The 21,815-nt window shown below is 44.6% G+C and overlaps 1 pseudogene; it reads left to right on the top strand.

Moving 5' to 3' along the window:
- Positions 1-2,252: 2,252 nt before the first annotated feature.
- Positions 2,253-21,815, top strand: part of LOC132901022 (uncharacterized) — a 22,047-nt pseudogene continuing 2,484 nt past the window's right edge.

The following is a 21,815-nucleotide window of genomic DNA, read 5'->3' as shown; positions in this document are numbered from 1 at the left end:
TATGAGGTAAATGTTAACATTGTAGGTAATTCTGTGTCATTTCCACTGTCACTGTGTTGGCAGTTTGATGTTAAGTGTAATTACAGTGTAATTTAAGTATTTTCGTAATAATTTTTCAACATATCTGAGGTAAATGTTGACGGTCTGGATGACTCTATGTCCTTTCCACTGTCACTGTGTTAGCAGTTTGATGCTAAATATTATTACAGTGTAATGTTGGTATTTTCTTATTAATTTTTCAACATATCTGAGGTAAATGTTGACGTTCTGGATGACTCTATGTCATTTCCACTGTCACTGTGTTAGCAGTCTGATGTTAAATGTTATTATAGTGAAATGTAGGTATTTTCTTATGAAATTTTCAACACATCTGAGGTAAATGTTGACGTCCGGGATGACTATGTCATTTCCACTGTCACTGTCTTAGCAGTTTTATGCTAAATGTTATTACAGTGTAATGTAGGTATTCTCTTGTTAATTTTACATATCTGAGGTAAATGTCAACATTGTAGGTAATTTTGTGTCATTTCTACTCTCACTGGGTTAGCAGTTTGATGTTAAGTGTAATTACAGTGTAATTTAACTATTTTCGTAATAATTTTTCAACATATCTGAGGTAAATGTTGACGTTCTGGATGACTCTATGTCATTTCCACTGTCATTGTGTTAGCAGTTTTATGCTAAATGTTATTACAGTGTAATGTAGATATTTTCTTATTAATTTTTCGACATATCTGAGATAAATTTTAACAATGTAGGTAATTCTGTGGCATTTCCATGCTCGCTGTGTTAGCAGTTTGATGCTAAATGTTATTACAATGTAATTTAAATATTTTCCTTTTAATTTTTCAACACATCTGACGTAAATGTTGATGTTCTGGATGACTCTATGTCATTTCCACTGTCACTGTGTTAGCAGTTTGATGTTAAGGGTAATTACAGTGTAATTTAAGTATTTTCATAATAATTTTTCAACACATCTGAGGTAAATGTTGACGTTCGGGATGACTCTCTGTCATTTCCACTGTCACTGTGTTAGCAGTTTGATGTTAAATGTTATTACAGTGGAATGTAGGTATTTTCTTCTTAATTTTTCAACATATCTGAGGTAAATGTTGACGTTCTGGATGACTCTATGTCATTTCCACTGTCATTGTGTTAGCTGTTTTATGCTAAATGTTATTACAGTGTAATGTAGGTATTTTCTTGTTAATTTTTCAACATATCTGAGGTAAATGTCAACATTATAGGTAATTCTGTGTCATTTCCACTGTCACTGTGTTAGCAGTTTGATGTTAAGTGTAATTACAATGTAATTTAAGTATTTTCGTAATAATTTTTCAACACATCTGAGGCAAATGTTGAGGTTCTGGATGACTATCTCATTTCCACTGTCACTGTGTTAACTGTTTTATGCTTAATGTTATTACAGTGTAATGTAGGTATTTTCTTGTTAATTTTTCAACATATCTGAGGTAAATGTCAACATTATAGGTAATTCTGTGTCATTTCCACTGTCACTGTGTTAGCAGTTTGCTGTTAAGTGTAATTACAGTGTAATTTAAGTATTTTCGTAATAATTTTTCAACATATCTAAGATAAATGTTGACGTTCTGGATGACTCTATGTCATGTCCACTGTCACTGTGTTAGCAGTTTTATGCTAAATATTATTACAGTGTAATGTAAGTATTTTCTTATTAATTTTTCCACATATCTGAGGTAAATGTTGACGTTCGGGATGACTCTATGTCATTTTCACTGTCACTGGGTTAGCAGTTTGATGTGTTAATTTTATTACAGTGTAATATAGGTATTTTTTTCTTAATTTTTCAACATATCTGAGGTAAATGTTAACAATGTAGGTAATTCTGTGGCATTTCCACTGTCACTGGGTTAGTAGTTTGATGTTAAGTGTAACAGTGTAATTTAAGTATTTTCGTAATAATTTTTCAACATATCTGAGGTAAATGTTGACGTTCTGGATGACTCTATGTCATTTCCACTGTCACTGTGTTAGCAGTTTGATGTTAAGTGTAATTACAGTGTAATGTAGGTATTTTATTAATTTTTCAACATATCTGAGGTAAATGTTAATATTGTAGGTAATTCTGTCTCATTTCCACTGTCACTGTCTTAGCAGTTTGATGTTAAGTATAATTACAGTGTAATTTAAGTATTTTTGTAATAATTTTTCAACATATCTGAGGTAAATGTTGATGTTCTGTATGACTCTTTCCACTAATTGGGATCATGTCTTCAGCAATGAAGTGAGTGATTGCATCCGTTATAGCTCTCCATCTCTGACTTGGTTCCTCATATGGGGGGCTTTGGAGAACGAGGCCGCTGGGGTCATTTGTTTAGCTTGTGGGGGGTTTTAGCTCCTGGTCAAGTAGTTCGAAGTTTAAGAGACTCTTCATACTGTACCGGGTGAGTTTATGGAACATATTTGTAGCGCTGCTGCCTTTCGTGATGACAGGTTTTTTTGCACACTTTACAAACTTGCATTTGCTGTTCCACGTCCTCCTCGCGATATCCAAAAAATGACAGATGACTGACCCCTTACTAGTTCTTTTAGGAACCAGTTCGTCCACTTCCATTTTTAATTTGTCGCTGAAATTGACAGAGCTTACACTTTAGCCTATGCAGCACCAGCGACTGCATGAACTGAGTCATAGTGTTGTGATGTTCGCGAACGAACCGATTCTTTTGAACGGCTCCTAGGCATGAACGATGAGAACCGAGTCTCGAGCTGGGGGAGCTGTTCTTTCTGTCGTTCTTTTTCTGGACTGTGTTTCAGATGAAAAAGCTCCTCCTTTACTCCTCCTCCCTTCACTGAGTTAGGGAAAGGTTACGGTGAGGGCACAGTGGTGCCTATTTGTCTGATATGCAAATGTAGCTATCAGACAAATAGGCACCGATGTGATATCGGGGAGTGGAAGGTGGCCTTAAGAGCGCAGCCCGTTGTGGTCATGCTGCTTGCACGTACGCTCTCCAGAAAGAAAAAAAAACCCTGCGTGGCTCTGTTTCAGAGTAGTTAATTGGAGAATTGGAGGGTTGGGGGAGGGGGAGGGATGGCACCAGTTGTGCACGCTGCCTTCATGTGTACCCAAAAAAAAAAAAAAAACACGTGTGAGAGCCAGTGGGAGAGACCGTCAAGAGACCGACAAGTGTTTTTCTATAAAATATTCTTGCGTTCGGGGCGGCACGGTGGTGTAGTGGTTAGCACTCTCGCCTCACAGCAAGAAGGTCTGGGTTCGAGCCCCGGGGCCGGCGAGGGCCTTTCTGTGTGGAGTTTGCATGTTCTCCCCGTGTCTGCATGGGTTTCCTCCGGGTGCTCCGGTTTCCCCCACAGTCCAAAGACATGCAGGTTAGGTTAACTGGTGACTCGAAATTGACCGTAGGTGTGAATGTGAGTGTGAATGGTTGTCTGTGTCTATGTGTCAGCCCTGTGATGATCTGGCGACTTGTCCAGGGTGTACCCCGCCTTTCGCCCGTAGTCAGCTGGGATAAGCTCCAGCTTGCCTGCGACCCTGTAGAAGGATAAAGCGGCTAGAAATAATGAGATGAGATGAGATTCTTGCGTTCTTCATAACTATGTTCTTGAGTGGGTTCTTTTTTTTTTACAGAAAAGCCGTTCTGCATGGACATTCATTGAAGCCCTCATTGTTTTTTAATGGTTATTTATGAGCATTTAAGGGTTACAATAATGTAAGTCTAGGTTGCTTTATATAAAAGGTATGTCCAGAAATACTGATGTCACTGTCTAAGCAGAGGGATTTGGCTTCTTTAGATGCTGTCTTCTTAAAACTGAATAAATATTTAAAAAGAGCCAAATGAGCCAGTCTTTTGAACGGATCACAAAGATGCGGATCCCATCAAAGAGCCATAAATCATATCTCTACTGAGTCAGCGCTGTAAACCGAAACTAGGAAATCTTCCCGCCGGCAGCGTTGCCAGATACTGCTGACGTTTTTCAGCCCAAAATATGTTCAAAACCCGCCAAAACGCACTTAAAACCGCCCAATCTGGCAACACAACCGAAACTAGAAAATTTTCCCGCAAGTTCCTTTCAGCACCGAAATGTCGCCCGGGATTGGTTGGCGAGTGCGTGACGTTTTTGTTTTCTTTCCCCTTAGGCAGCCTCTCACGTTACTGCCTGAGGGACAGGGAGAAAACCACCGGAAAAGGTTTTAAACAAACACAACAAACGCAAGTCGGAAGATGACCATAAAATACTCGATAGTCACGATATAATAATTTTATGTATCGCACACAGAATTTTCGGTGATATATCAAGTATATTCGATATATCGCACAGCCCTATGTGAACCCTTGCTTGTTTTTCTCTGTCTCCTTCTGTGGTGTAACAGGACGGTGGAGGATTTACTGCAGAGAGGTGCAGAACCCAACCTGCTGCTCAATGAAGGCGTGGCCGCGGTGCATCTGGCTGCAGGGAAGGAATCAGAAAAAGAACTGCGGTGCCTTAAAGTGCTCCTGCAGAATGGCGCTGATCCAAACCTCAGGTCAGGGATAGAGTGGATAAAAATGATTTATTCTTGAATTTCTTTCTTTTAACTTGATTGGGAATATTTGGTTTGAAATGATATTATTCCCCTTTTCATTCTTTTTCCCTCTCCTTTTGTTCCGTCCTGTCTTTTTCATTCTTTTTTTTCTGCCTGTTTGAGATTTGATTTATTTTTTACAACCCCGATTCCAAAAAAGTTGGGACAAAGGACAAATTGTAAATAAAAACAGAATGCAATGATGTGGAAGTTTCAAAATTCCATATTTTATTCAGAATAGAACATAGATGACATATCAAATGTTTAAACTGAGAAAATGTATCATTTAAAGAGAAAAATTAGGTGATTTTAAATTTCATGACAACAACACATCTCAAAAAAGTTGGGACAAGGCCATGTTTCCCACTATGAGACATCCCCTTTTCTCTTTACAACAGTCTGTAAACGTCTGGGGACTGAGGAGACAAGTTGCTCAAGTTTAGGGATAGGAATGTTAACCCATTCTTGTCTAATGTAGGATTCTAGTTGCTCAATTGTCTTAGGTCTTTTTTGTCGTATCTTCCGTTTTATGATGCGCCAAATGTTTTCTATGGGTGAAAGATCTGGACTGCAGGCTGGCCAGTTCAGTACCCGGACCCTTCTTCTACGCAGCCATGATGCTGTAATTGATGCAGTATGTGGTTTGGCATTGTCATGTTCTAGGGCGTAATTTTGGGTAGGGACGCTAGGGACGTGTCCCTACCAATATTCAGCCGCTACTGTGTAATCACGATCAATAAAACCGATGTCCTAACCTGAGCAATGATTATATGGCACACAAAGGGTTAAATGTATGACACTGCTAATAATCCCCCCTCTAACGTAGATATCATTCTCTGATTAGCTACCTGTTTCTCGCTAACTTACATGGTTGGCTATCCCAGCTGTCACTCCATCTGCTGTAAAAGCAGCACACTTCCCACAGCAGCCGTAACTACCTGCCCATCAACCCCCCGTATCTCACACGTACACACCTGACCTACCCCACGCACCCCCCACTCTCCGTCAGCCTACAAATTGAGCTGGACTTCGATGTCCATGCATACTTGCCCTACGACTCGCATGCTAACTTAGTATCATGGATGACGGCCCCCCTCCCAAGAAACGAAACATTCGTTCATTCTTCTTCAAAGTCAAGAATGTAAGTGCAGGGTTTCCCTTGAGCTTTAAAAACTCAACAAAATCCTTTTGATGTATGGAAACCCTTCATAAAAGTATTGCTGCGGCTCCTTAGGCAGGTTTAGCAACGTGACAGGACACATCAGAGCTAGGCTACTGCATAGCTGCAGAGAAAAGGAATGCTGGAGCAATGTAACTTGGTGTTAGATAATATCCTCAATGAATGAATGTTAAATTTATAGACCTAACGGTTTTACAGAATGTAAGTAGTCAGATGTAGGCTACTGCATGGCCATGCAGATGTGCGACTTGCATTTCAGAATCAACAGCGTGACAGCCGCTGAGTCTGCTGCGTTCACCATTTTACAGAGACCTCTTTCTACTACTACTAGGCTAGGCTAGATACAACAAATCCATGGTTCTTTACTGCCACCTACAGACGAATATTGGTAACTGCAGCATGAACATAAAAGAAGTCACAAGCACATCTGCAGTGAAAATCATAACACACGTTACGAACAGAGAAACAGGCAACAAAAAGACATAAATGGGGGGTATACTACAAATGCAATACTAATGTAATCATAATCATGCTATAATAGGCAATCACTAAATTATATATCCAAATATCATTTTAACTAAATTTGAGCTTAATTACAGAATAGAAAATGCCACCAGTAGCACCTATTTATGAGTGTCTCAATAAGGCAGTCAGTGAATTGAGACACCCCCCCCCCCATGTCAAACAATACAGATATTGAATTAAAAAAAAAATATATATATATATATATATAATGCTAAAAATGCTTAAAGTTTTTAATTCTTATTTTCATGTATTTCTGTGGAAGAGACAGAATGACTGCTTAAACACAAATTAGGAATTGTGTGGTGTAAAAGTAATAAATCATCAGATTCTAGAAGATCATGTGATATAATGCATCCATGTTTTTGTGGGGAATAAATTATAGTCTATGTCAGAGATTCTCAAACTGTGGTACGCGGGCTCCATTCTAGTGGTACGCCAAAGAATCACTTCATTAAATATAAATAAAATTAAAAAAAAAAAAACGTGAAATACTATCCATAATATCCGAATGGATGAAAATATCTTATCAACCGATGACAAGAAAATGAAAGGAGATACAAATTAAGTTAATAATTTTAAAAAGTTTGCAAGTGCTTCTGGGTAGCCATACGTAGCGTACGTACGCATTCCCGCCGGTTCCGCTGACAGATGGTTATCCGCCATTGGTAGACTAGGCTGTGATGGGAAAAGGTGGAGGTGGCTTTGCTAATTATGACGAGTACGACAAAATTACCCCTCCTAGAACTGCCACCTTATTGTGGTGGAGGGGTTTGTGTGCTTGAATGATCCTAGGAGCTATGTTGTCGGGGGCATTATGCCCCTGTTAGGGTTTCCCAAGGCAGACAGGTCCTAGGTGACAGGCCAGACCAAGAGCAGTTCACCAAAAACCCCCTATGGAGAAAAAATCCAGGACCGTGACGTCGCCCGGTAGGACGCAGCCGGGGCCCCACCCTGGAGCCAGGCCCGGGGTTGGGGCTCGTATGCGAGCGCTTGGTGGCCGGGCCGTTGCCCATGGGGCCCGGCCGGGCTCAGCCCGAAGAGGTGACGTGGGCCCAACCTCCTGTGGGTTCATCACCCACAGAGGTAGCAGTAGGGGTTTGGTGCAGTGTGGATTGGGTGGCAGTCGAAGGCAGGGGCCTCGACGACCTGATCCCCGGACACAGTGGCTGGCTGTTGGGACATGGAATGTCACTTCGCTGGGGGGGAAAGACCCTGAGCTTGTGCGGGAGGTTGAGAGGTACCGGCTAGAGATAGTGGGGCTCACCTCCACACACAGCTTGGGCTCTGGAACCCAGCTCCTCGAGAGGGGCTGGACTTTCCACTTCTCTGGAGTCGCCCGTGGTGAGCGCCGGCGGGCTGGTGTGGGCTTGCTTATAGCTCCCCAGCTCAGCCGCCATGTGTTGGAGTTTACCCCAGTGAACGAGAGGGTTGCCTCTCTGCGCCTTCGGATTGGGGAGAGGGCTCTTGCTGTTGTTTGTGCCTACGGGCCAAATAGCAGTATAGAGTATCCGGCCTTCTTGGAGTCCCTGGGAGAGGTACTGAGGGGTGCTCAGACTGGGGACTCCATTGTGCTACTGGGGGACTTCAGTGCTCACGTGGGTGACGACAGTGACACCTGGAGGGGCGTGGTTGGGAGGAACGGCCTCCCCGATCTGAACCCGAGTGGTGTTTTGTTATTGGACTTCTGTGCTAGTCACGGTTTGTCCATAACGAACACCATGTTCGAGCATAGGGGTGTCCATAAGTGCACGTGGCACCAGGACACCTTAGGTCGGAGGTCGATGATCGACTTTGTAGTCGTTTCATCTGATCTCCGGCCCTATGTCTTGGACACTCGGGTGAAGAGAGGGGCTGAGCTGTCAACTGATCACCACCTGGTGGTGAGTTGGATCCGCTGGCAGAGGAGGAAGCTGGACAGACCTAGCAGGCCCAAACGTATGGTGAGGGTCTGCTGGGAACATCTGGCCGAGCACTCTGTTGGGGAGGTCTTTAACTCCCACCTCTGGGAGAGCTTTTCCCAGCTTCTGAGGGAGGCGGGGGACATTGAGTCTGAGTGGACCATGTTCTCTACCTCCATTGTGGACGCAGCTGGTCGGAGCTGTGGCCCCAAGGTCTCCGGTGCCTGTCGTGGCGGCAATCCCCGAATCCGGTGGTGGACACCGGAAGTAAGGGATGCCGTCAAGCTGAAGAAGGAGTCCTATCGGGCCATGTTGACCTCCGGGACTCCTGAGGCAGCTGACGGGTATCGGCAGGCCAGGCGTGCTGCAGCTCGGGCAGTTGCGGAGGCAAAAACTCAGAACTGGGAGGAGTTCGGGGAGGCCATGGAGAAGGACTATCGGTCAGCCTCGAAGAAATTCTGGCAAACCGTCCGGCGCCTCAGGAGGGGGAAGCAGTACTCTGCCAACACTGTTTACAGTGCGGGTGGGGAGCTGTTGACCTCGACTGGGGACATTGTCAGGCAGTGGAAGGAATACTTTGAGGATCTCCTCAATCCCACCATCATGTCTTCCACTGAGGAGACTGAGGCTGATGACTCAGAGGTGGACTCGTCCATTACCCAAGCCGAAGTCACTGAGGTGGTTTGCAAGCTCCTTGGTGGCAAGGCACCGGGGGTGGATGAGATCCGCCCTGAGTATCTCAAGTCTCTGGATGTTGTGGGGCTGTCTTGGTTGACACGCCTCTGCAACATCGCGTGGCGGTCGGGGACAGTGCCTCTGGAGTGGCAGACTGGGGTGGTGGTCCCTCTTTTTAAGAAAGGGGACCGGAGAGTGTGCTCCAATTATAGGGGAATCACACTTCTCAGCCTCCCAGGGAAAGTTTACTCCAGGGTACTGGAGAGGAGAATTCGACCGATAATAGAATCTCGTATCCAGGAGGAACAATGCGGTTTTCGTCCTGGTCGCGGAACACTGGACCAGCTCTATACCCTTCATAGGGTGCTCGAGGGTTCATGGGAGTTTGCCCAACCAGTCCACATGTGCTTTGTGGATCTGGAGAAGGCATTCGACCGTGTCCCCCATGGTATTCTGTGGGGGGTGCTTCGGGAGTATGGGGTTCGGGGCTCTTTGCTAAGGGCTGTCCGGTCCCTGTACGAACGGAGCAGGAGTCTGGTTCGCATTGCCACCAGTAAGTCAGACCTGTTCCCAGTGCATGTTGGATTCCGGCAGGGCTGCCCTTTGTCACCGGTTCTGTTCATAATTTTTATGGACAGAATTTCTAGGCGCAGCCAGGGGCCGGAAGGAATCCTGTTTGGGAACCACAGGATTTCATCTCTGCTTTTTGCGGATGATGTTGTCCTGTTGGCTTCTTCAAACCAGGACCTTCAGCATGCACTGGGGCGGTTTGCAGTCGAGTGTGAAGCGGCTGGGATGAGAATCAGCACCTCCAAGTCCGAGGCCATGGTTCTCGACAGGAAAAGGGTGGCTTGCCCTCTCCAGGTTGGTGGAGAAGTCCTGCCTCAAGTGGAGGAGTTTAAGTATCTCGGGATCTTGTTCACGAGTGAGGGAAGGATGGAGCGTGAGATCGACAGGCAGATTGGTGCAGCCTCCGCAGTGATGCAGTCGCTTTACCGGTCCGTCGTGGTGAAGAAGGAGCTGAGCCAAAAGGCGAAGCTCTTGATTTACCGGTCGATCTACGTTCCGACTCTCACCTATGGTCATGAGCTTTGGGTAATGACAGAAAGAACAAGATCGTGGATACAAGCGGCTGAAATGAGTTTCCTTCGCAGGGTGGCTGGGCGCTCCCTTAGAGATAGGGTGAGAAGCACAGTCACTCGGGAGGAGCTCGGAGTAGAGCCGCTGCTCCTCCACATCGAGAGGAACCAGCTGAGGTGGCTCGGGCATCTTTTTCGGATGCCTCCTGGACGCCTCCCTGGGGAGGTGTTCCAGGCATGTCCCCCCGGGAGGAGGCCCCGGGGAAGACCCAGGACACGCTGGAGGGACTATGTCTCTCGGCTGGCCTGGGAACGCCTCGGTGTTCTTCCCGAGGAGCTGGACGAGGTGTCTGGGGAAAGGGAAGTTTGGGCTTCCATGCTTAAACTGCTGCCTCCGCGACCCGGTCCCGGATAAGCGGAAGAAGACGAGACGAGACGACAAAATTACTGTCGTGGCTTAAATCCGCGAATGGGAGCGTGGATCAGGAGAGAGGGAGAACTGAAGAGGACGTGTGTGAGCCGAGTGCAGATGCTAACGACAGTGGCAAAACCAGCCCCAGAACTGCTAGCAAACGGCAGAAACCAGTGAGGAGGAAGTATGACGAAAAATACATAAAACTGGGATTCATTTGGAGCGGGACAGAGGAGCTGCCCAGGCCGCAGTGTGTTGTATGCGGGGACGTTCTGAGCAATGAGTCCATGAAACCATCGCATCTCAAACGGCATCTTACAACCAAACACACAGCACTAAAGGACAAACCAATGGATTTTTTTTTTTACGAAAACGTGATGAACTGAAGCAGTCCAAGTCCACCGTTCTGTCCTATGGTACACCTGTAGCCAAAGCACAGGAAGCTTCATATCGTGCCAGCCTCCTGATCGCCAGAGCCGGTAAGCCGCACACAATCGGGGAACTGCTGTGTTTGCCATTAGCCAAAGAGATGACACGTATCATGTGTGGAGAGAAAGCTGCCAGAGAGTTAAACTTGGTGCCGCTTTCAAATGACACCGTGTCAAGGAGAATAAATGACATGGCTGACGATGTTAAAAAGACACTGATTGAGCGCATTAAGAACAGACCCAGACGTTGCAGGACTGTGTTCACAGAGGCATGCACACCCATCACATTAAGCTCAGTAAGTTGTCAATCAGTCGATAGTCTGTGTATATTTAACATTATAAGCTGTTATTCTTAATGCTTTTCCTCACTTTTGTTTTATTCTTAATCTTGTTCTTCCTCTGTTTGTGGGTGTGTTTCTGTTTCAGAAAGCAGTCACTGGAGTTAAGAAACGGCAAGAACTGCAGCTATGCATAGCCTTTTGATTTTTTTCAAGTACATCAAGTACAGTACTTTTTTTTACTTAACATTTAAGTACAGTACAGTTATTTAACTTTTAAGTACATTTTCATTTAATCTTTAAGAACTGTCTTTTAATATTTATTTTAGTACAATGTTTATTTCACTTTTTTGACGTTAGAAAAAAAGTTTGAGAACCACTGGTCTATGTAATAATTTTGTCCTTTTTGGCTAGCCCTTTTTGCTGAGGCTACAACCATACCATGAAACTCTACAGTCAGTCTATCCCTAATCTGTTCATACACTACCGTTCAAAAGTTTGGGGTCACCCAGACAATTTTGTGTTTTCCATGAAAAGTCACACTTTTATTTACCACCATAAGTTGTAAAATGAATAGAAAATATAGTCAAGACATTTTTCTGGCCATTTTGAGCATTTAATCGACCCCACAAATGTGATGCTCCAGAAACTCAATCTGCTCAAAGGAAGGTCAGTTTTATAGCTTCTCTAAAGAGCTAAACTGTTTTCAGCTGTGCTAACATGATTGTACAAGGGTTTTCTAATCATCCATTAGCCTTCTGAGGCAATGAGCAAACACATTGTACCATTAGAACACTGGAGTGATAGTTGCTGGAAATGGGCCTCTATACACCTATGGAGATATTGCACCAAAAACCAGATATTTGCAGCTAGAATAGTCATTTAGCACATTAGCAATGTATAGAGTGGATTTCTGATTAGTTTAAAGTGATCTTCATTGAAAAGAACAGTGCTTTTCTTTCAAAAATAAGGACATTTCAAGGTGACCCCAAACTTTTGAACGGTAGTGTATGTCATGCATCAACATATTTTTGTAAGGTGACAGACAGCAGAGAGGCTGGAGGAGATGAAAGACAGTGCAGAGAAGGTAGAGGAAGAGAGGCAGGAAGAGAAAGAGGAGCAGAGGCTGAAGGAGAGGATGGAGGAGGTAGAGGAGGGGAATCCACAGCTGGAGGAGATAGAGGAGGAGATGGAGAAGCGGAAAGAGAGGTTGGAAATTCGCAGGTGAGGTTAATGATGGATATGTCAGTCATGAGATTCAGCCCCACTGTGGCAAATGTTTGTTAGTGTGATGTTGATCTGAATAACAATGCTTCACCCATGTGGCTTTAAAATCAGAGCTTCATGTCAAGGCTGGTTTTCTAAGAGGCCTCGTCATGTATTACTGGTAGTGTGTATGTGTTTACAGTAGTTGCAATAGAGTTGATAAATTTACATTGTGGTAGCCTTTCGGAAGCTCTGCCTTGGATCACTTTTGTGTCCCCACCAATGTCAAAATCAAAGTTACTCCCTTGGTCATGTTGGAAAATGCAAGGTCTTCCCTGAAAGAGACGTCGTCTGGATGGGAGCATATGTTGCTCTAGAACCTGGATATACCTTTCAGCATTGATGGTGTCTTTCCAGATGTGTAAGCTGCCCATGCCACACGCACTAATGCAACCCCATACCATCAGAGATGCAGGCTTCTGAACTGAGCGCTGATAACAACTTGGGTCGTCCTTCTCCTCTTTAGTCCGAATGACACGGCGTCCCTGATTTCCATAAAGAACTTCAGATTTTGATTCGTCTGACCACAGAACAGTTTTCCACTTTGCCACAGTCCATTTTAAATGAGCCTTGGCCCAGAGAAGACGTCTGCGCTTCTGGATCATGTTTAGATATGGCTTCTTCTTTGAACTATAGAGTTTTAGCTGGCAACGGCGGATGGCACGGTGAATTGTGTTCACAGATAACGTTCTCTGGAAATATTCCTGAGCCCATTTTGTGATTTCCAATACAGAAGCATGCCTGTATGTGATGCAGTGCCGTCTAAGGGCCCGAAGATCACGGGCACCCAGTATGGTTTTCCGGCCTTGACCCTTACGCACAGAGATTCTTCCAGATTCTCTGAATCTTTTGATGATATTATGCACTGTAGATGATGATATGTTCAAACTCTTTGCAATTTTACACTGTCGAACTCCTTTCCGATATTGCTCCACTATTTGTCGGCGCAGAATTAGGGGGATTGGTGATCCTCTTCCCATCTTTACTTCTGAGAGCCGCTGCCACTCCAAGATGCTCTTTTTATACCCAGTCATGTTAATGACCTATTGCCAATTGACCTAATGAGTTGCAATTTGGTCCTCCAGCTGTTCCTTTTTTGTACCTTTAACTTTTCCAGCCTCTTATTGCCCCTGTCCCAACTTTTTTGAGATGTGTTGCTGTCATGAAATTTCAAATGAGCCAATATTTGGCATGAAATTTCAAAATGTCTCACTTTCGACATTTGATATGTTGTCTATGTTCTATTGTGAATACAATATCAGTTTCTGAGATTTGTAAATTATTGCATTCCGTTTTTATTTACAATTTGTACTTTGTCCCAACTTTTTTGGAATCGGGGTTGTATTTGCTTGGACATAATTTGTTTTAAAGGTCCCCTTGCACTGTTTTTTCATTAATTGTGCGGTGGTCTCTAGTATGAATGAATGCCCTGTGAGCCGGTTTTGGTGAAAAACATGTTGTGGTTCTCTTGTTTCAGGCTGTTCTAGTTTGGTGGAGGAGTGGGTGGCGGGAGAACGACAGGATTTCAGCTCTTACTCATTAATATTCATGACATGTAAACGTGTTACCTCTGATTGGCTAACAGCACTGTGACGCTACCTCCAGTGGGTCAGAACAAGTGGATGTGGGTGTCTTTTTGTAAAAACTGTTTCGATTGGCTATTATGGTCTCAACATCGATGTTTTGACCAATAATAATGTAGATGTGGCAGCGGGGGCGTGGCCAAGCGTCGGTCTGTGAATGGAGGGCGGAGTCAGGGAAGGTTGTGGCAGAATCACTGCACCTGATGGGAATTAACGTGTTTGTGTGTCTTCCCCAGTGACCGCACCCTATAAGAGGAGAGGGAGAGCAGAGGAAGGGAGCTCTCTCCCCAACCAGAACGCACGCGCGCACGACTGGGAGGGAGTCATTCATTCATTTATTTATTTAATTGAATACTCCCTGCAGCAGCGGCTTTCATCAAGGCACGAGGCACGGAGCGGAGCTTGCCTTGGAGTGTGTGTGGGGGGAATAACGTCCCCTGGCTGGGAGCTGACGGGCCCTGGCAGAGTTGGTTCGTTCGGGAGAGGCCAGGGATCACTGGCTGCCAAGTCTGGGGAGGCTGGGACCTAGGGTTAGGGTTAGGTGAATTATGTCCCGAGGCGCGGAGCTAGCCCGCCCAGGGAGCACGCTTTCGTTCGGGAGAGGGCAGAGGCCACTGGCTGGCAAGTCTGGGGAGGCTGGGACCTCCCCTGCCCGAGTTACAAGCGTGCAAATTCAGGCTGGAGCCGCCGTTGAAACGAAACTGATGCGGAGCACCGCGCCGCGCCTCAGAGCGAATTACGTCCCATGGCGCGGAGCTAGCCCGCCCTGGCAGCGCTGGTTCCTTCGGGAGAGGGCAGGGATCACTGGCTGCCAAGTCTGGGGAGGCTGGGACTTCCCCTGCCCGAGTTACGAGTGTGCAAAGTCGAGCTGGAGCCGCCATTAGAAACGAAACTGATGCGGAGCACCGCGCCGCGCCTCGGGGTGAATTACGTCTCTCTCCTCGCGCTTTCTTCCCGTGGGCGGTCGCAAGCCAAGGTGGGTGAGGCCATGCATACTAATTTTCGAAGTGACGTAACTTCGTATGGCTTTTTCAGAGTCACTCATTTTTCCGACTATTTTCTTTCATAAGCAAATACAGGGAATGGGAGTAGAATTACATTTTCACATGCAGCATGCATATGCAACTCGGAGTGAACTACACTCTAAAAAATAAAGGTGCTTCAGTGGTTCTTCAAATCTCTGGATGGTTCCATGGAGAGTCAAAACTCTGTGATGAACCATTAAATTATGCGAAAGCTTCTTCACATTGGAAATGGTTCTTCAGAGCCTAGCATTCTCTTACCATTTGCTGGTCAATGCACATAGGCTATGATTACACAAATCTGTCTTCACTGCTCAAACAAATGGTTTAAATGGTTCTTTAAAGAACTGTTGCATGAACGGTTCTTTGAAGCCCTGAAAAAGGTTCTTCTATGGCAGCGCCCTGAAGAACTGGTACTGGCCCCATTATTTTTTTAGAGTGTATGGTATTTCAAAAAGAGCCAGTATTAAACGTTTTTGGTGGAAGGGCACCTTTAAAGGAGTGATGATTTGTGTAGTATTTGTTTTGTTAGCGGAATAAAATTTGTGCATTATAACACCTGTTTTGCAGAAGATTGTTGAATAAAGTCATTTTTGCGCCATTCTCTTTATCACAAGCTTTTTGTCATCAGCATGTGCTCTGTTTGAACACATTTCCCCAAGCTGTTTTTTCTGTGTTCAGGTCTGGTGAGGATCTGACTCCGTTACACATCACTGCGTTATGGGGTTGTTATCAGAACCTCAAACTCCTGCTGAAGAACGGAGGAGACCCAAGTCTGAAAGACCAGGTGAGCATGTCCACTGTGGGAACCACTAACCTGTGTTTCAACACTAAAAATAATCGAACATTTTATTTTGTTCCATTCATGCATATTTTAAAATATTTTCTTTTTTTATTGTACAATCTTTTGTTCTTATCAATTAAACATGTTTATGTTTAAAATGCGTTCAATATAAGGAGAAAAAAGATGAGAATAGGTTCTATATTTCTGTAACATTGGATTTCACTGATAAACAAAGTAGTATATTATTACAGTTACATAATCAAGAATATGGTATATAATTATCTTTCTTTTAAGTAAGAGATTTATGTATACTGTATACTTTAATGTTATTGTGTGTGTTCAGGATGGGAATAAGGCAGTTGATCTGGCAGAACAGGAGGAAAACAGTAAATGTGCCAGCATCCTTCAGGAATACGAGTCTCGCACACCCCAAGCTGAATATGAGGTTTTGCCCAAATTCCAATACTGTAATGGCCCTTTTCCACTACCCTTTTTCAGCTCACTTCAGCTCGCTTCAGCTCACTTCAGCCCGACACGGCTCGCGTTTTGACTATCTAAGAACAGCATGACTCAGCTCGCTTCAGCCCTGCTTAGCACCCAAAACTCGCACGGTTTTGGAGTAGGGCTGAAGCGAGCCAAACCGTGCCGAGTGAGGCTGGGGGCGTGAGGAGACACTCCCCTGTGCACTGATTGGTGAGGAGGAGTGTCCTCACATGCCCACACACGCCCCGCGAGCACGCTGGGATCTGTAAACACCGTAAACCCGGAAGAAGAAGAATTACGAATTACGAGAATTTCTGAAGCCTTATGCGCCTCGCCTCATCTATACGCTCTTGCCAGTATCTGTTGGCGTTGTCGGTGACAACAAGCCACAGCACCAAGACCAGCAACACTAACGACTCCATGTCCTCCATGTTTATTGTTTACTATCCGGGTCGTGAGACTACCGCTTAAAAGGTCACTGATGTCACTGTTTGCGCCGCCTAACGACATCACGTGACGTCCACCCACTTTCGCTAACTCCACCCAATGTGTCCACCCACTTCCAGCCAGCACGGTTCAACGCTGTTGTAGTCGAAATGCAACTCCAACAGCCCCACTCAGCTCGACTCAGCCCAACTCAGCACGGCACGGCTCAGCCGCGTTGGTAGTGGAAAAGCGGCAAAAGAGATTTTCTTTACAATTCCACTAGAGTTAAAGCTGTTAAAGTGAATGTAATGCCTTATTGCAGCGGTTCCCAAACTTTTTTGGCCGCGCACGCCCTTCTATACTCCAACCAGGTTGACGCACCCCCAGTTCCAAAAAAACCACACGCTTTCTTATAAGGGAAGCATCTTTAATCGTGCTAAATGATAACAAACATCGTTTGCCACACCTGCAGGAAACCACAAAAGTGGAAAAAAAAAAACACCAAAACTTTCTTACAAAGGCAGCACGTCATGCTCGAATGAGAACATCGAATCACATTAACATATTATGCACTCGCGTATTTGAATTAGATAGAATTTGATTGAAATGTAACAGTTTTAAAACGTTGCAACACGGTAAATGCGCAAATTCATTACAAAGGGAGATCACATCGAGGCATGTAGTCTACCAGCTAGATATGGGGAAAATATATGATTTTCATCCGTGTTTAAAACACTAGCAACACAACCCTGTCATTACAAGGTTATGAAAATGAATTGAGAATGAATTTAATTTGCAAAAAAGTTAACATATAATAACAGTAAAAATAGCAATGATAATTATGAACATATGCATTTTAAAGAGATACAACAATTAAGGAGCATATCAGGAACAGATAAAGAAGAGGATCCATCTGATTGTGAAGTGCAGCGCTGGCGGCTCAGTCTGCAGTGAGAGACAGACAGACGGTGGGTGGGTCAGTAGGCTATATAGGTCCTATTTTCAGTAGCAGTATATATTTTTAGCAAGATCAATGCCATTTGGCCAAATACATACCAATATTAATGCGACGGATGGGCCTGCATCTTGGCACAGAGCTCTCCGACGTTTGGGGTAATTGAAGACAGTCTCAGCCTCAAATCTTTCTCAACATCTCCCAGTCTTTGCCGATGTTTAGTTGCCGATCGGCATTTAGTTTTGCCGATTTCAACCAGTTGAGCATCGCGAATGAATTAATGAAGCCACAAACTACTGCAGAACCGTTACGGCGTAGAAGAAGAGTTAAAAATCGCCATTACATTTTTTATCTTGCGCACCCCCTAGTGGCAGCTCGCGCACCCCCGGGGGTGCGCGCACCAAACTTTGGGAACCCCTGCCTTATTGTAATGCTTTAAAATGAATATATGTCATTAGTAACAACCAAAATGAATAAAGCAGAGGGAAAAAATAATATAAATTATTTATTTTATTATCAAGCACAAAACTATCGATAAATCGCGGCTTCCGGATCCCGGAAAAGGCAGCCTTGCCGCAGGGCTAATCTCGCATGATGTCACGTGTGGAACCGCGGTTATCTGGGTCATTTTGGTTCATCTGACTCCATATTTGTTTACTCACTGAAATTGGATATTGTTGTTGTAATCTTACAAAAATAACGATGTGAAAGCGCTGTGTTGTGTTTGGATGTTCAAATCCATATACAACAGAACATTCAGTTCACAAATTTCGGAGAAATGACACTAATCTAAAGCGACAGTGAGGTTTGCAAAAACGAAGTGGGTAGATTTCGTGTCGCCTACTAATAATAAATCTGATTCATCAAGTGTTCATCAGCACCAGAACGACTACATGGGAATTATTGGAGCAAAAAAGAAACCCGTTGATTTCATAAATGACATTTGATCTGACGTTTGGACAGTTCATCGATTCCCCCATTATCGCCCACTTCATATTTTCTTTTAGTAATTACACTGCATAAGTGTACGTTTTAGAGGTTATATTTCTGCATTTATTGAGGTACATGTAAGTATTTTTCCTATATTGCAGCAGCCAGCTTAGAATAAAAATCAACAAACCAATCTGTTTCCCCAATTCTCTCTGGCTGATGGTGCGCTATCGGCGCTGAGCGGGACTGTCGTGAACTGGCAGGTTCTGGTCTTGGGGGCTCGAAAAGATAACCATTTGCTCCAGAATATCCTTGATAATCATCTGCTCCTTCATCTGACATATAAGAATCCCAATCACTATCAGAATTCTCTCCAAAATGTGATTCCATATCAAGACTGCTCTAACCACTGCTGCACACGGGAACGAAATTAATATCTGGATCTTTGTTACACGTGATGCCACGCAGCCCTTCAGGATCTTGCAGTTCAGTCTCAGCAGATTTCGTGAAAATCGGCTGATCTTCTTGATTTTCCATTAATTTATGGCCTTTTGGATCAGCTATGGTTCAAAAACACATGGTCAATCAACATAATGACTGTTGCTTTGTATAAGGAAAAAAAGTGTGGTTTAGGGGCATTACATTCACATTAATAAGCAGTGACCTACACGACATGTTTTGGTGGCAATATATAAGTATGTAGGTGTGTCTTTTTGAGTCCATATAAGGAAGTTTGTAAATAGGAGGAAGGAAGTCGTTGACTGCCAGTCTTAGACACACCAGTCTGTCCCACTCGGACACACCCAGCTCCTTTCTAGTCACACCAAAATGTCTTCCTTGGACACACCCACTTTCCCTATTCGGACACGCCTGTTTGTCCCTTTCAGCCATTCCCATGTGTCTCATTCAACACCATCCTTCTCTTGTGTCAATCTCAAATAAACATCCCTGGAATCTGTCTGTCTTTTTCAGCACTCTACTCAGGCCACTTGGTGAGAGACTGCAGCGGGAACCTGACACAGATGAATGATTTCGGAGACAAGCTGCTCAGCAGCACCCGATATTCCTCGTTTTACCGTAAAGCAGAAAGTAACGGGCTGCCGAGGGCCAGAGACCCTCACGAGTCCTGGCTCTCCGACATCTCTGGTTTTACTGCACGTGATAGTGACGTGTTTAACAGAGAATAAGTGGGCGGTTCTCTTCCTCCGGTTCTCTCCAGTACTCGGCTGTCAGGGATGGACTTTAAGAAGAGTACAGAAGTGGTCCAGCCAGCTTGTTTTCTCACAGCAAGCCGGAAAAGCGTCTCGTTCAGAGATTACGATGAGTATTTTCCAGATTTGAACCAAAACAATGATGACATCAGCAACTCCATGGACTCGACGGTCGATTTCTCGCTGTATCCCGACTTGTTGCACTCGGAGCGCATGACTACTGTGCTGCAGAATCAGGGGATTGACGTGACGTCTCCAGATGATGTGTTTGTCTTCTGCAGAGACGGAAACACCACAGACGATTTTGATAAGACTGTAGTGGGAGGGACGGCTCTGGGGGAGGACAACGGAGATGATGGAGAAGACGTGTTTGTTGATAAAGTTGATTCGCTGAAGTCGCCGCTCACTCTGCTGCCAGCAGCAGCAGTGGGTCGAGTCAGTACAGCAGCTGCGACAGCGAGCCGTACAAGACTATCATCGAAGCACCTTTATCTTCTGAAAACTTTGCACCATCAGAAAAAGATGGACAGACAAAAGGAAGTCTGGACTCTGACAAGAAGGAAGAACTTAATTTACAGTTGCAAGAATGCGATGAAAAAACAAGTGAGCTTTCCTTCACTCCGAGTCCGTTCGTCACAGGCAGGACCCGTTCACGGCTCAGTCGCTGCTCCCAGAGAAACAGCACATCGTCTTTTTCCTCCTTGTCTCTTTTTGAACAGACGCTCCCTACACCGACGCGAGTGCGCCGCGATGTTACTCAATCAGACAAACGTAAACAGAGACGTCCCTCTGAAGAAGACAAAGGAACACATCTTGATTCCCAAATGGCGAATCTCTGCGTTTCTTCTCAACTTCATGGAAGCCAAGCGGATACTTTGATTATCCTGGAAGCATGGCAGATACCATCATCATTCCGAGAGGTGCCACTGAGGATGCTTTAGAAGGTGGAACGTCATCATCATTATCATTATGCCACCAAGAGGAGGATGTGTTCACTGAAGACGAGGAGTTTTTAACTTCAGATGTTTCCACATCAAATGCAGAAATACACAGAAACACCAATTCTCAAGAGTCCAGCTCAGAGTCAGGTTCCAGCTTGAGTCAAATCCTCGAGGTTCCATCCACCGGCTGCACGCCGAGATACAGCATGAGCCGAATCTGCAACCATTCCCAAACTCAGTCACTCGCAAACCTGTCCTACACCCCCGGAGGACGTCCTCTCATCACTGACGTGGACGAACCGGTGGAGTATCTTTACACTGATACTGACGAGGGGCATGAGCTGATTGAGACACACGTCCCTCCAACATCCAACACGTCTCTAAGCTCCTCTGTCAGCGAGGAGACCGTTATTTACGACTGGCGCTTGTTACAGGCTGCAGCCAAAAGTCCAGAGAAGGGAAAAGAAAACCGCAGTCCTAACGAAGTGATGGAGAGCGTGAATATCTCTGAGACGGAAGGGTTAACAGACCGAGAGCTCAGGCGCAAACTCGTTGAACTGGGAGAGGAACCCGGACCCATCAACAGAAACACGCGCCGTCTGTACGTTCAGAAATTACGAACACTGCAGAAGGAACGTGTTGCTGAGAAATCAGTGCAGGATGAACAGAACACAATCGCCGGTATGTTCAAGACCCTTACATTTATATATAAACACAACAATAAAGTGTCTTTTTTTTAATCATGGTTTATATAATAATTATGAGTGCGTTATTCAGGGTTAGTGTTTTTAGCGTGATTAAGGAGCATTAGCAGAAATGTGAGTTGGTATTTATGGCGGTATTTGTTCCCCGTATGAGTTACAGGTTACAGTCCGGAGATGAATAAAGTGTTGTGTTCGTTCAACCTGCCTGACTGTAAAGCTGATGAGTTTGCGCTGTGTGAGCAGTTCGATCAGCCTGATCAAAATAAACGCTGGCGTGAAGGTGTCATAAAGTCCAGCTTTAACTACCTGTTACTTGACCCCAGGTAAAATATCCAAGTCTACTCGAACCCAAAACTACAACCCCAAATCAGAGTTGGGACGGTGTGGAAAATACAAATAGAAAAAAAAAGAAAAGCAGTGATTTTCTAAATTTACTTTGGCTTGTACTTCATTGCAGACAGAATAAACCCG

This window comes from Neoarius graeffei, chromosome 16 (genome assembly GCF_027579695.1).
Source record: "Neoarius graeffei isolate fNeoGra1 chromosome 16, fNeoGra1.pri, whole genome shotgun sequence".
NCBI lineage: Eukaryota > Metazoa > Chordata > Actinopteri > Siluriformes > Ariidae > Neoarius > Neoarius graeffei.
The sequence above is the reverse complement of the archived record's forward strand: the minus strand, read 5'-3'. Positions and strand labels throughout refer to the sequence as shown.